Below are 14922 nucleotides of genomic sequence, written 5' to 3'. Positions count from 1 at the left end.
GCAGGGACGGAAGTCCCCTGAGACACATGGACCAGAAGGTTAGGGCCTGGAAAGGCGTATATGTGGTTGGTATTCTAGGGGTATCTCACTAAGCTTTCAGGCTTACAGTTGTGGTTTTATGTTTCAGGTTCTCAAGAGTCTGTGGCAAGGCAAAAGCGTGATCATACCGTTCCACGCGTTGGTGTTTTATGATATGAACCCGGGAAATTACTCTGTTTAGTAATGTATTGAAAACCTTTTTGCAACAATGTTAATAAAATGGGTGATTTTGAAAAGTTTTAATTGTTTTGAAATTTTGGATGTTACATTATCCCCCCGATAGAGGGAATTTCATCCCGAAATTCAAAGATCAAGATACAGATCATGAATTTGAATGAGATATGGATGGATTTGTTGCGTCAGATCTTCACGCTCCCAAGTGGCATCGGGTCTCCGCTTGACGTTCTAGCGAACCCTCACTATCGGGACGCGTCTTTGTTTCGTACATTCACTTTCTCAATCCATGATCTCAATTGGTTCTCCCATGGAGGTTCAGACTTTCGTTGACTTCGGTCTCATCAAAGGAATTACTAGGGTTTCGTTGGGTAGGTGCTTCTAAGGATTCGAGACGTGGAAGACAAGATGGATGTTACTAAGTTCTGAAGGTAGCCAGAGTTCGAAGGTTACAGAATCAATCCTAACGAGGATCGTGAAGGGTCTAATGTATCAAGAGTGAAGTATTTCGCATTTCCCAAAGCATATCATGCTTTTCTAGGATAAGGCCTTCAACAGGACACACGCTCCAACAGGGAGGCACATCTTCATGTAGCAGAGTAGTTAAGGGTCTGATGGTTCTAGAAGAAATTTATGGGTGGGTCTGCGATAATAGTCGATGGGACCCAAGAATCGACAGGTTTCTATGGGTATCTCTGGTGCCGACTAATTCCCTATCGCCTTAGTTTTTGGAAAGGTTCACGGGTATGACTGCTTTGCTTTGCTACATGATCAGGGAAAATGATTTGACCGAAGGGCACCACTACTAACTCGTAGTGATCATATCAAGCCCTGGTCACCGTCTTGGACACGTCATTCTTACTGAGGTTAGGTTACGAGGTAGTTCCAGGGATTAGGCCGGTGCGAGACTAGACTAGACGTTCGGAAGGAATTCTCGGGAATCCTTCGGGAAAGACATTAGGGAAAGAGCTGCAGACTTCCTGTTTTCCGATGATCACACAGACAAAGAATGCATGGCACTCCTATCGGGAAAAATTTTTAAGCTTTAATGCACGAAATGATGCGAATGTTGGATTTAGGTTTGATACCGAAGATCACGAGAGTTGGGTCCTGTCACACCCCAAAACCGGAACGGCGGAAACATTCTGGGGTGGATGACGTCATGTCAAGTATCACAACACATGCATTATAGTAATCAAAGTACAACAAAACATTGCATTAATAGTAATAATTTTACATGGTTTACATTACAAGGAATCAAAGTATACAAGCAAATATAATAAGCACAGCATGGTACTAAGCTATCTTCATCAACAGCTCCGGGGATGTACCTTTCTAATGCTGACCTGAGAATACAAGTTATTTGAAAAGCGAGTATCAGCATTTTTACAAATGTTGGTGAGTTCATAAGTATTTAGTGACATTTTATTCAAGTAACTTTATAATGTAGCAGTTTAAGAGTTTACAGTGTATTAGAGTTCTTTCCAGAAAATCCTATATTTTCTGTAATAAAAGCAGCCTTCTACCAAGACTGGACAAAGTTATATGGTAAAAAGTAGTTTTCCCTTAATCGCTATCATTATCAAAATACTGAATTTGATTATTAAAGAAAGCAAGAGAAGTCAGGGAAATAACATATGCCTCAGCAATGAGGACTGCTGACTAAGGCAAAGGAATCATAGACCCCAGGAGAGTATCGAACGAACGACACGCCTGGTTCAGTCTAACAAATGGAGAAACAGACCCCAAAAGGTACCAAATGAAAGGTACATATGGTAAGGTCTAAAAACAGTGAATATGGACCGCAAACAGTATCAAATGAAAGACACATCTTGCAAGGTCAAAACAGAGAATACAGACCGCAGACAGTATCAAATGAAAGATACGACTTGCAAGGTCAAAACAGTGTGACTCTGAAAATGGGTTACCAGCACACAGTGTAAATTGCTGGTGAAATACCGTTACCTTAAGGCCATGAATTATAAGGCAACATGGGATACTCGTAACCATACTAACCGACACTAGAGTACCAGACGCCCTACAAGCGTCTATAAAATATGACATTTGTCACCCCTTGGCTTGGTGGGCCGTGGACTGTAGCTAGCAGTCAGGGTGCGGGGGTGTCAATCCCGTATAGATCTATACACACAATGTCCGCTCTCCCTACAGGAGACTCTGGTTACCAATTAGACGACGGAGAAGGCCATGTCCCGAAGATGCATCCCTAATAGTGGGTAGTGGGTTTCATATGTAAGTGCTGAATTAGAGGTAGAGACTCATAACTGGACTGACTAGAGCAAACCTATATGTCTATGCTCATATACATAACATATAGCTAATGAATCAAACGACCTTCGGATGGCCATCCGATCCCACCAGACCACATCTCAACAAAGAAAAGGAAATAGGGCGGACAAGCCTTCCTAAGTCCTTCATTCATTACTTATATGCATCTAGACAAGCACAGACATACATCTAACTATGCTTGAGTGTGTAACAAGTGGATTCATATCGTGAAGTATAAGTGTACAGTGTGGAATAACCGAATCGTGAAGTATAAGCGTGCCAAATGTAAGTGTATCACGAAGTAGAAGCGACATCAAGTGAAGTAGGAGCGTATCGAGTATAAGTGAAGTAGAAGTGATGCCAAGTATAAGTGAAGTAGAAGCGATATCAAGTATAAGTGAAGTAGAAACGTATCACTAAGTAAGAGTGTGAACAAGTATAAGCGTCCAGCAGGTATAAGTGTATCACGAAGTGGAAACGTTATCAAGTATAAGTGTATCACGAAGTGGAAGCGTTATCAAGTATAAGTGTATCACGAAGTGGAAGCGTTACCTAAACAGAAATAACGCAGTGGTATCTTAACCAAGTAGAAGTATAAAAACATAGACGTAAACTTTGGAAAACCTTTATATATTAAGAAAATCACGACTTGGTATTCCTTTGTGAAATAAGTTTGATTTAAAACCTTTAGAAATTCTTTGGAAACCTTTCATAAATCAGTTTGAAATGAAACTTTGAATAAACAGTATAAGTAAGAATTTTGAAAAAGTGAAAACATTTCAGAAAACCATTTATAGTCATCCTACTCGGTAAAACAGTTTACAGTGTGGTAAAATCTTGTGCATGCGGGTTATCAATCACATGTGATTGATATGATAACTGGCATGTTTAACTTGTATTCCCCCCCCCCCTATAAAACATGTAAAAACATTTAAAAGGTTCATTCAGGGGTATGAACTCACCTGGCGTAAGTGGATCCGACGAAAGTGCCGGTTGGGTGTTCGGTGTCAAGCAAAGACTCGAACACACTCTATGACCTATTTAACATATGATAAAATATGTTCACATACAGTTAGTATATTTAATACTAATTAAACACGGATACACATAAAAAGGAGCGGAAAACACTTTGGTTAAGTGTTTGGGGTGTCCCGGGTAACATTTAAGGGTGTGTATGGCTTAGGATTGGAGTTTACTCTCCGAGAGTAAACTCTCTATACTTAGTTTACGGCCCAGGGACAACTCCCCATGAGTTTACGGCTGTAAAATCATGGTGAGGGGTTCTAGTGTGTTTTAAGGGTCTATCTTGTTAGTGGAATTTTTCTAGGTCCAAATCCAAAAGGCATGAATGAGTTTAAGGCTTCTAAGGGCTTCATTAGGGAGTTTACGGCCCATGAACCATCCCTAAGGGAGTTCACGGCCGTGAACTCCTATGCCATGAGTTAAGTGAAGTTTTAAGCCCTTAATACCTTCCTAGAATTTTATAGTAATAGTCTAAGGCCATTTGGGGGACAAAAATAAATGTTTTGGCATCATTGAGGGTGTTTACGGCCTTGACACATGTCTGGGCCGTAAACTCCTTTTACCCCTTCATTTCATTGTGTTTAAATGATCCAAACCCAAAATAGCAAGTCCCTAAATTATGTATTAAGCCTAAGGGTGGTTTGGGAGTGTGTTAGGGACATTTTGACAAGGTTTAGAGGTGTTTACGGCCTAAGAATGTGCTTGGGCCGTAAACTCTCTTTTATGCCCTAAATTGATTGTTTTAAACGAGTAAACACTCCTAGGGTAAATCCTCAATTGGTTCCTAGGCTCAATGGGACAAGTTCGGGTTTTTTGTCCTCATTTAAGGTGTTTACGTCATAAGGAGGATCTTAGAACGTGAACTCCTTTTCAACAACTTAAATGGTCACATTCTAAGCTATAATCACGAGTCATAATGTTTAGAACAAGCTAGGGTAAGTGGACTTACGATTTGGAAGCGTTTGGTTGCGGATTCGAGTCGAAAACGAGTCTAGAGAGAGAGAGTATAGAGAAAGAGAGTTTAGGGAGTGTAAAAAGTCTCCAATGGACTCCAATCACCTTTATATAGGGATTCGAGTTGGGGCTCAGTGGGATTCTACCCGATACTGCCGTTATACGGGGCTTTTGGTCGCACCCGATTTAGGGGTCGTAAGAATAAAACTAACATTTTCCAAATAAATGGAATATAAATTAAGCGTCTTTATTTCTTTTATCACGACTTTAACGGCATATAAAATAAATAAATAAAATATTTATTTACTTGACGACCTCTAATTAACGGAACTTTTATAAATGGGATATTCCGTTAACGGTAACGGGGAAATGTAACGGAACAAACTTGGGTTGTCACAGGTCGGGGGAAAGATTTAGACGGGCGACCCTTTCGAAACCAAGAATAACAACATGAATGAGACTCGGTCATTACATGCCAAAAATAGCGTCAAAGCATTTCATGAATAGTTTTCCATTAAATCGAATGGAATAGAATAATCATCCGGATTGAGGATATAATCTATGGGTATGATGTTAGCGTTCTCTTTCTCACTGGTTAACCAACTTGACGGTACACATTTTCGATTTACTAATGAAGGATTGAGTTTAGAAAGGTGTTTGAATGGATAGTTAACAGGTTTCTCCCTTAGCACTAGAATCGAAAAGAATTGCAAGCATAGGAGTTATCAAAGAGGAATATACCTGCGGCGACAGTGGGATCAGCGGTTGTCTCCTCTCGTCCTATTGCTAGCACTCTTCCGGTGTTGCCAGTTGTTACTGCCTTGGGGCAATTTCTTTTGAAGTGCCCTACTTCGCCACAATTGTAGAAGGCCGGACTGATTCCCACTCCGGACGATTGGTTTGTTGATTTGGCTGGTTTTCTGCAGGTTCGAGCAAGGTGGACCTTCTTGCCACAGTTGTTGCAGATTCTTTCGCGACATGGTCCAGGAGTACGGTGATGGTAGCTGCACTTTGTGCACCAAGGAAGGGTGACAGTGTATCCACTGGTTGGAGTTTGGGCCGTGGATCCGACAGCAGAAACAACAACAGGGGCAGTGGTAGCATGGACTGCTACCGTTTGCTGTTTCTTAGAGGACCCTTGCATACTTTGGGCCTTCCGCTTGATCCAGAATTTCTTTTTACTTCCACCTCCACTTGTGACTGGCTCAGGAGTGGTAGCCTCCTCATCAGAGTTGTCTTCTTGATCGATCAGGGTTTGCGCAAGACATTTAGCACTGTCATAGGTGTCTGGCTTCGCAGCCAAGACATTCCCTTTGGTTGGCTGGGTCAACCCCCAGATGAACCTCTCAATCTTTTTACTCTCCGGGGTGACCATTCTCGGGCAGAGTAACGCCAGGTCATCAAATCTTGAAGTATAAGCGACTATGTCAGAACCCTTCATCTTCAGGTTCCAGAGTTCGTGTTCTAGCTTCTGCATTTCGCCCCGAGGGCAATACTCCGCAAGCAGAAGCACCTTCATAACTTCCACACCCATAACATTTGCTACAGGTAGAGTTAAGGATTTGACTCGGCCGTTCCACCAAGTCAGGGTGTGACAACCCAAGTTGTTACGTTACATTTCCCCGTTACTGTTAACAGAATATTCCAAGTTTATAAAAGTTCCGTTAATTAGAGGTCGTCAATTAAATAAATGTTTCATTTGTTTATATTCAATATGCCGTTAAGTCGTGATAAAAGGAAATAAAAACTCATAACACATTTCCATATTATTGGAAAAAGTTAGTTTTTATTATTACGACCATTAAATCGGGTGCGACCAAAAGCCCCGTATAACGGCAGTATCGGGTAGATTTCCATTGAGCTTCAACTCCAACCCATATATAAGGGGGAACGGACTTCATTCCACCCTTTTTCGCTCTCTCTCTAACCTCTCTCCTCATCCAAGATTAAGGTCCAAAAACATAAAAATTAAGGCTCCAAATCATAGAGGTAACTTCCCTAACTTGTTATTCAACCTCTTAGGCCTTCAAATATATGTTTAAAACGTGATTTTACACCTGGAGCATGTGTTTACGGCCAAGAAGCATGCTTGGGCCGTAAACACTTAATAAATGGGTTTTTGAGCAATTTAACCCCTCCAAACCAACATTGGGACTTAGATACGACCTTATGGCTTGCAAATCCGGACTTAGAACACCCTAATCATAAATTTTGAGGAGCAAATAATAGTTTACGGACAAGGAACGTGCTTGGGCCGTAAACCCCTCAAACATGGGGAGTAAACTCATTTTTACATGTTTAAAAGCCATATAACTCCACCAATAGCCTTGGAATAAATCCTAGAATCATCTAAAAGTAGTTTGGGGACCTTAAACATGTCAAACACCCTCCATTTAGGAGTTTATGGCCAAAGCTTCCCAAGAAATAGTTCCAGGGCCATAAACTCATAAAAACATGTAAAATGGTGCCCTAAATTCATACCAAGGCTTAAGACATAAATTAGGGGCTTGTCCTTTGGGTTTAGATCAATTAAACTCAATAAAATGAAGGGGTAAAGGGAGTTTACGGCCCAGACTTGTGTCAAGGCCGTAAACACCCCTAAACACACCCAAATGATAGTTTTAATCCCCCCAAATGGCCTCACACTTCATTATAAATTACTAGCAAGGTATTAGGGGCTTGAAACTTCACAAAACTCAAGGAATGAGAGTTTACAGCCGTAAACTCCCTAATGAAGCCCTTAAAGACCTTAAACTCACTCATGTCTTTTGGATTTGGACTTAGAATAATTCCATGAACAAGATAGAGCCTTAAAACACACTAGAATCCCCTCACCATGAGTTTACGGCCGTAAACTCATGGTGAGTAGTCCCTGGGCCGTAAACATGGTATTAAGAGCTTGCTTCCGGAGAGTAAACTCTATTCCTAAGCCATACACACCCTTAGACGCTACCCAGGACACCCCAAACACTTAACCAAAGTGTTTTCCGCTCCTTTGAGTGCGTATACGTGTTTAATTAGTATTAAATATACTAATTGTATGTGAACATATGTTATCATATTTTAAATAGGTCATTGAGTGTGTTCGAGTCCTTACGTGACACCGAACGCCCAAACGACACCTTCGTTGGACCTACTTACACAAGGTGAGTTCATACCCCTGAATGAACCTTTTAATGCTTTTACATGTTTTATAGGCGGGGGGGGGGGGGGGGGAGGGGGATACAAGTTAAACATGCCAGTTATTATATCAATCACATGTGATTGATAACCAGCATGCACAATGATTTACTACACTGTAACCCGTTTTTACCGAGTAGGACGCTATACATGGTTTTCTAAAATGTTTTCACTTATTCAAAAACTCTTACTTATACTATTTTATCTAAATTCATTCTAAACTGGTTTATGAAAGATTTCCAAAGGTTTTCAAACATGGTTTTACAAAAGAATACCAAATGTGATTTTCCTAAGTACAATGGCTTTTCCGAGGTTTTCATCGAATTTCTCTTTCACGTCGTATACTTATACTTGTTAGTTACCACTGCTTCGCTTTCATGTATTTTAAATTCCTACTCGATAACGCTTTCACTTCGTGATGCGTTTATACATGTTATTGTCTCTATATCGCTTATACCTTTTATTGTCTCTATTTCACTTATACTTGTAGTCGCTTATAACTGATAAACGCTCTTACTTCACTTACTGTCGTCTCTACTTCGTGATATGCTTATACTTGTTCGACACTCCTACTTCACTTGTGACCGCTCCTACTTCACTTGTTAGACACTCCTACTTCACAAGAATCACTTCTACTTGATACACACTCAGTCGTAGTTAGATGTATGTCTGTGCTTATATAGGTACATATAAGTAATGATTGAAAGACTTAGGAATGCTCGTCCGCCCTATTTCCTTTTCTTCTTTGAGATGTGGTCTGGTGGGATTGGATGGCCGTCCGAAGGTCGTTTGATTCATTAGTTATATATTATGTATATGAGTATGGACATACATGAATTCTCTAGTCAGTTCAGTTAAGAGTCTCTACCTCTAGTCTACACTTACATGAGAAACACACTACCCACTATTTGGAAGTCTCTACCTCTAATTCAACACTTACACACTACCCACTATTTGGAAGTCACTACCTACTATTTGGGATGCATGTTTAGGTCACGGCCTTCTCCGTCGTCTAGTTGGTAACCAGAATCTCCTGTAGGGAGAGCGGACATTGTGTGTATAGATCTATACGGGATTGACAACCCCGCACCCAGACTGCTAGCTACAGTCCCGGCCTACCAAGCCAACGGGTGACAAATGTCATATTTTAGACGTTTGTAGGGCATCTGGTACTCTAGTTAGTATGGTTACGAGTATCCCGGGTTACCTTATAATTCATTGGCCTTAAGGTAACGGTATTTCATTTGATACTGTCTGGGGTCTGTTTTCTCTATTTTGACCTTACAAGACGTATCTTTCATCTGATACTGTCTGGGGTCTGTTTTCTCTGTTTTCACCTTACTAGACGCATTATTTATTTGATGCTGTCTGGGGTCTGTTTTCACTGTATCCACTGTATTCATTGTATTCACGGTATTCACTGTTTTAGACCTTACCAACTGTATCTTTCATTTGGTACTTTCTGGGGTCTGAGTCTCTACTTGTTTGACTGAACCAGGCGTGTCGTTAGTTCGATACTCTCCTGGAGTCTATGGTTCCTTGCCTTAGTCAGCAGTCCTCACTGCTGAGGCATATGTTATTCCCTGATGTCGTTTGCTTTCCTCAATAATCAAATTCAGAATTTTGATAATGATAGCAATTTAGGGAAAACTACTTTTTACCACTTAACACTGACCAGTCTTTTATAGGATTTTCTGGAGAGAACTCTAATACACAGTAAACACTTAAACTACTACTTTATAAAGTTATTTGAATAAATGTCACTAAATACTTATGAACTCATCAGCATTTGTAAAAATGCTGATACTCGCTTTTCAAATAACTTGTATTCTAAGGTCAACAATTAGACAGGTACCCCCCGGAGCTGTTGATGAAGATAGCTTAGTACCACACTGAATTTATGCTGGTAATTCATTTTAAGAGTCACACTGCTTTTGACCTTACAAGACGTGTCTTTCATTTGATACTGTCTGGGGTCTGTTTTCTCTGTTTTGACCTTACAAGACGTATCTTTCATTTGATACTGTCTGGGGTCTGTTTTCTCTATTTTGAACTTACTAGACGCATCATTTATTTGATGCTGTCTGGGGTCTGTATTCACTGTATCCATTGTATTCATTGTATTCACGGTATTCACTGTTTTAGACCTTACCAGCTGTACCTTTCATTTGGTACTTTCTGGGGTCTGAGTCTCTACTTGTTAGACTGAACCAGGCGTGTCGTTAGTTCGATACTCTCCTGGAGTCTATGGTTCCTTGCCTTAGTCAGCAGTCCTCACTGCTGAGGCATATGTTATTCCCTGATGTCGTTTGCTTTCCTCAATAATCAAATTCAGAATTTTGATAATGATAGCAATTTAGGGAAAACTACTTTTTACCACTTAACACTGACCAGTCTTGGTAGAAGGCTGCTTTATTGAAGAAAATATAGGATTTTTAGGAAAGAACTCTAATACATAGTAAACACTTAAAGTACTACTTTATAAAGTTATTGGAATAAATGTCACTAAATACTTATGAACTCACCAGCATTTGTAAAAATGCTGATACTCGCTTTTCAAATAACTTGTATTCTCAGGTCAATAATTAGACAGGTACCCCCCGGAGCTGTTGATGAAGATAGCTTAGTACCACACTGAATTTATTCTATTACTTGTATACTTTGATGCGTTGTAATGTAAACAATGTAAAACTATTACTATTAATGCAATGTTTTGTTTTACTTTGATTACTATAATGCATGTGTTGTGATACTTGACATGACGTCATCCACCCCAGAACGTTTCCGCCGTTCCGGTTTTGGGGTGTGACAGATTGGTATTAGAGCATTGTTTATAGTGAGCTAAGTATATCAATTTATAAAAGATATACAACCTATAAACACAAAGGGATAAAACACTCTGACCAAGAATTATACTTTAAAATATAACCATATTTTACCAAAGTATAATAACATCCAGAATCTAAACACTTGAACAAAAGTATCACAAGAAGAACAATAATAAAAGTCTTCGGATGTTGAGCACTACAGTCAAACCTGGGCAGTTATGTAATCGTAAGCTGGAATAAATGTAACCTGATCAGCTACATTTATTCAAGATACGATGAACGTGTGCTTTGGAGTGATAGTGGTGTTGCAACAAGTCTAAAACTTACCAACTAGGAATGTTAGAGCCAAACATAAAGTTAAAATACTATAGGAGTATTTTGGAACACAAAAAGATTCACACTAATCCCAGAATCATAATCAGAAGATAAGAATCAAACAAGAATTAAAATACCATAGGGGTATTTTAGGATACATAGATAACCTTGTGTGAAGACCTAAAAAGATCCTTATTGATATACCTAAAACTACAGAGAGTATACTCCCAAGGTTATATATAATAAGGATCCCATAGGCTAAGAATGTGTGGTTTCGCCCTATTTCCTTTTCCTCGTTGGGATGTGGATCTAGAGTAGTATCACATATTCGAAGGCCTAACAGATCTAAACTATATATGATTTGTATACCCTGTGTAATCGTAGCAGGACTCAATATGGATCATCCAGTGAAATGTTAATAATCTCTTAGGATTCTTTAGACATTTCCATTCTCGCACGAACCCTGTAGACAACCCTATCCACTTCAGTGCATGACAGACGAGTTGATTCAGGCCCAGAAGAAGTTCATTGAGAAGATTTCCAGTTCGGAAATAAATGAACTGGGTCTGGACTATTGAATTCACCAAGTGCCTATATCTTTTAGGGACAGTGGTGAGAGATTTGCCTAAACTTCCGAGATTCCCAGTCATCCACCATGAAGTGATGACACCCAGAGTCGGAATCAGAAGGAAGGCGGAGTAGAAATTCAATGTGTCCATATGAGGAGAGAACCCTAGGTAACTACCCGAAGGAAACCAACGCCGACTTCAGTTAATGATACGAGGCAGACACAGAGGGAGCCAGTACATGGAACCCGAGAGTTGTCTTTTCCCTCATGTTTGTCATGTTTATACACCCTTAAAATAATACAATATAGTGAGTTAGTGGTTACACTACTCACGCTATGTGTTAGGTAAATCGCCGTTTCCCGTTGACAGTTACGCGATTAGGGCGGATCCCCGCATCTCTATTGAGAGAATTTAGTCATTTGCCCTTGTGAGCCTCTCTTTCCGCGGTTTCGTTCCGAACTGTTCTCAAATCTCTCTAGGCCGGAGAGTGAAACCTTTCCCAGTATAAAGGTAACGTAGTAGGAATGACTCGCATCTTATGGCCTTTTTCCGATACTCATACACCTACCTTGATTTCCAGGACTACATCATAGGGATGTAGGTCGACACTAAGACAACCAGTACCCGAGGCACGGGAAAAATCTATGCCTAATACGTTCAGGACAGAAATGTCCAGGGTTAACCATCGTCTCTCACTACCTTGTATTCCTTTCCGGGTAGGAAAACCATGCCACCGAAGAAGCGTAACCAATCCACAAGCAAGAAACCTACACTCTTATTCAATGAAGCTACGTTCCAAGCTGCAGTCTCAGCAGCCGTAGCAGCTGTCATGGCTCACTTGAATGCTAACACCGCAAATGTTAGCAAGGTGCCTGTCGGGATTTCCGATCCTAGCAATGGACAACAACAATTAACCCCTGCATACCCAGTCACCTAAGAACCTCACTCAAATCCACTAAAGAGAAAGATCAAGATCGAGGAGGGAAGTACCTCGGCTCAAGGACCTTCCGAAGGGCAGCGAGCTGAGGCTGTTAAATTCCCTGCCAACCCTTCCATCCCTACACCTAGGAGGCCATACCTAGGAGACCTTCCCTATTGTAGCAAGTGCAGCTACCATCATCATGGTGTCTGCCGGGAGCTCTATTGTGCTAGGTGCCACATGTTGGGGCATACTGCTCGCGTCTGCAGAACCCCGGTTGAGTTCATTACATCAACCACCAATGTGGCGACCCGCACAGTTTGCCACCTATGTGGTGAAATGGAACACTTCAAGAAGGACTGCCCAACCGAAGGAAAGACAAAGACACGGGAAGGGCCTAACTCTACTGCTTAGGGAGAAGCATCAAGACACTTGGTAGATTTTTGATACGTCTCTCGATCTCAGATCACTAAACTAAATACAATAAAAGGCTAATTCAAATGTAAATACTTCCCCAATAAGCCGAAAGTCGCAGCACTGTTATAAGATTTAAAAAAAAAATTCACCAGGTAAAACTATAATGGCTAAACATATACATTACAACCATGTATATTTAAGATGGATAGACCTAGAGTGAGCGAATGCCGCCTCATTTCCTGTTCCTCGTTTGGTTGTGGATTTAGGGCGGGGTCGCTTAGTCAACAGTCCTCCCCACCTTAAATATACATGACTAGTATATGTGAGGCGATTATAGAAATGCCTCATGAGAATCCATTCATGAAAAGGTACTCTATTTCGGAAACACTTAGAACTCTCTATAGTTCCGCGTCGACTCTATCGGTCCAGGTATCCGCGGTAGTGATACACAGGGCGAAAACCGAGACGCCTAGAACTTGTATTCTTGTTCGGTACATGACTCTATCGATCTTCATTATATATCATGTCGGAGCGTGCCAACTTCGACGACCCTATTGATCATGGTTCGACTTCGTGCAACCATGTGTACATTCTTAGTGCTGTGTAAAAAGAACTTTCTCCATAGCCATGTCGGCAAATAAAGGTTCTCTCGAACCTAAACCTAACACAAACAATCAAACCTAATGCGATCCTTTAATCGTCTCTCTTATCTCAAACCTTCCGAAGTACCCAAGAGAGGGTACCACGCGCCGTCGACCGATCCCTCGTAGTTAGATGGACACCGCAGTGAACGACACTACAGATACTCCAGAAGACGATAACCTCCCGGAGCATACCTAGTAGATTCCCTAGAGAGACCCTTCATCCTATCCCATGGAACGGGAGCTAAATTCAAGAGAACCCCTATGGATTGAGTTACTATAATGACCACAAATACGAAGTTGTTGTCATTCCGTTTGAACCAACATAGTAGCTAAAATCCCCGGTTGGTAAAGAAATCCGAGTCGTAAGAGTCAAGGACATTGACTACGACCATCCATTCACGCTCAATCCCCCGATTTAAGCATCGCAGCGGATATTCCAGTAATCCTAAAGCTGCGATGAGTTAAACTCCGAGAAGAATGGATGAGGAGATTAAAGTTCCGAGTAATGGAATCCTATACTCACTAGATTTGACCTAGACCGAGGAAACTCAGAACCTTCGGAAGAGTAGTTGCAGTAGATGCTCGCACTACTCAGGCACTTCATCCATCCCGTTATAGACAAGTCGTGCCTATCATCCTCCACCCTCTTGCATGGAGGAAATCGTCGTCGCCCTGTAGACGATAAAATACATTCTCCGAAGTGAACACTAGGATACTGAGAACCACAGGATAACCTTCGCGGCCAAGAATACTTGATCAAGTGCGAAAGTAATTGCGTTAAGCCTCGTGACCCAGATCCCGAAGAGATTATTGACTTGACACCAGTCCTGGTGTTAGTCGAAGGGTTATGCAGGAGCATGCACTTTCCACGCTAGAATAAACCAAAGTCTTGGAGAATCCTTGGACTATTAGGTGTTCCACGAATACCATCTCACGCAGAGATAGTAGAACCACCTCTTGAGATAGTCCAACACTCATCTGGAGGAACCCTATCTCCCCGACCCTCAGGGTTTCCGTATCTCAAGATCCCTTTGTGTAGATTCATTTTGCACAAGCTTGAGATAGACACTCTATAGCAAACGAATAACCATAGTCACGCAACCCACTCGACGACCTAGAAAGTCTATATCAGCCAGTTGACAGGAAACGCGAAACCAAAGACCACCCGAGCTTCCTAAGAACCAACCTGAAGGACTACACATCCAGTACAAGTGAGAACGTTAGGAACTTCGGAATGGCGATCATGCCAGTGATGATCTTGCCATAGAAGTACACTATGTTCTTAGTACGGAAAAGCTCTACCATTCCGAGAGCTTAGGACCATATGAGAATTCTCATGGAGACTTGGTCCAACCCCTTTCCAGGCCGCTACTTCTTTCAGATATACCACAAGATTCACACCCGATCGATCCACTTCTTAGACTTGATATGCGATTGCCCGACATCACTCTTCGTACCCCACTCATATGGATAGAATCCATTGATAACCCTAACCTCGTAGATACACCAGTCGGAACCCACTAGTTACACTAGACGGAATCTGCATCCCGTACGTGAAGGTCTGTTGGTATGAC

This window comes from Lactuca serriola, chromosome 8 (genome assembly GCF_051521515.1).
Source record: "Lactuca serriola cultivar US96UC23 chromosome 8, Lser_US96UC23_V15, whole genome shotgun sequence".
Classification (NCBI taxonomy): Eukaryota; Viridiplantae; Streptophyta; class Magnoliopsida; order Asterales; family Asteraceae; genus Lactuca; species Lactuca serriola.
The sequence above is the reverse complement of the archived record's forward strand: the minus strand, read 5'-3'. Positions refer to the sequence as shown.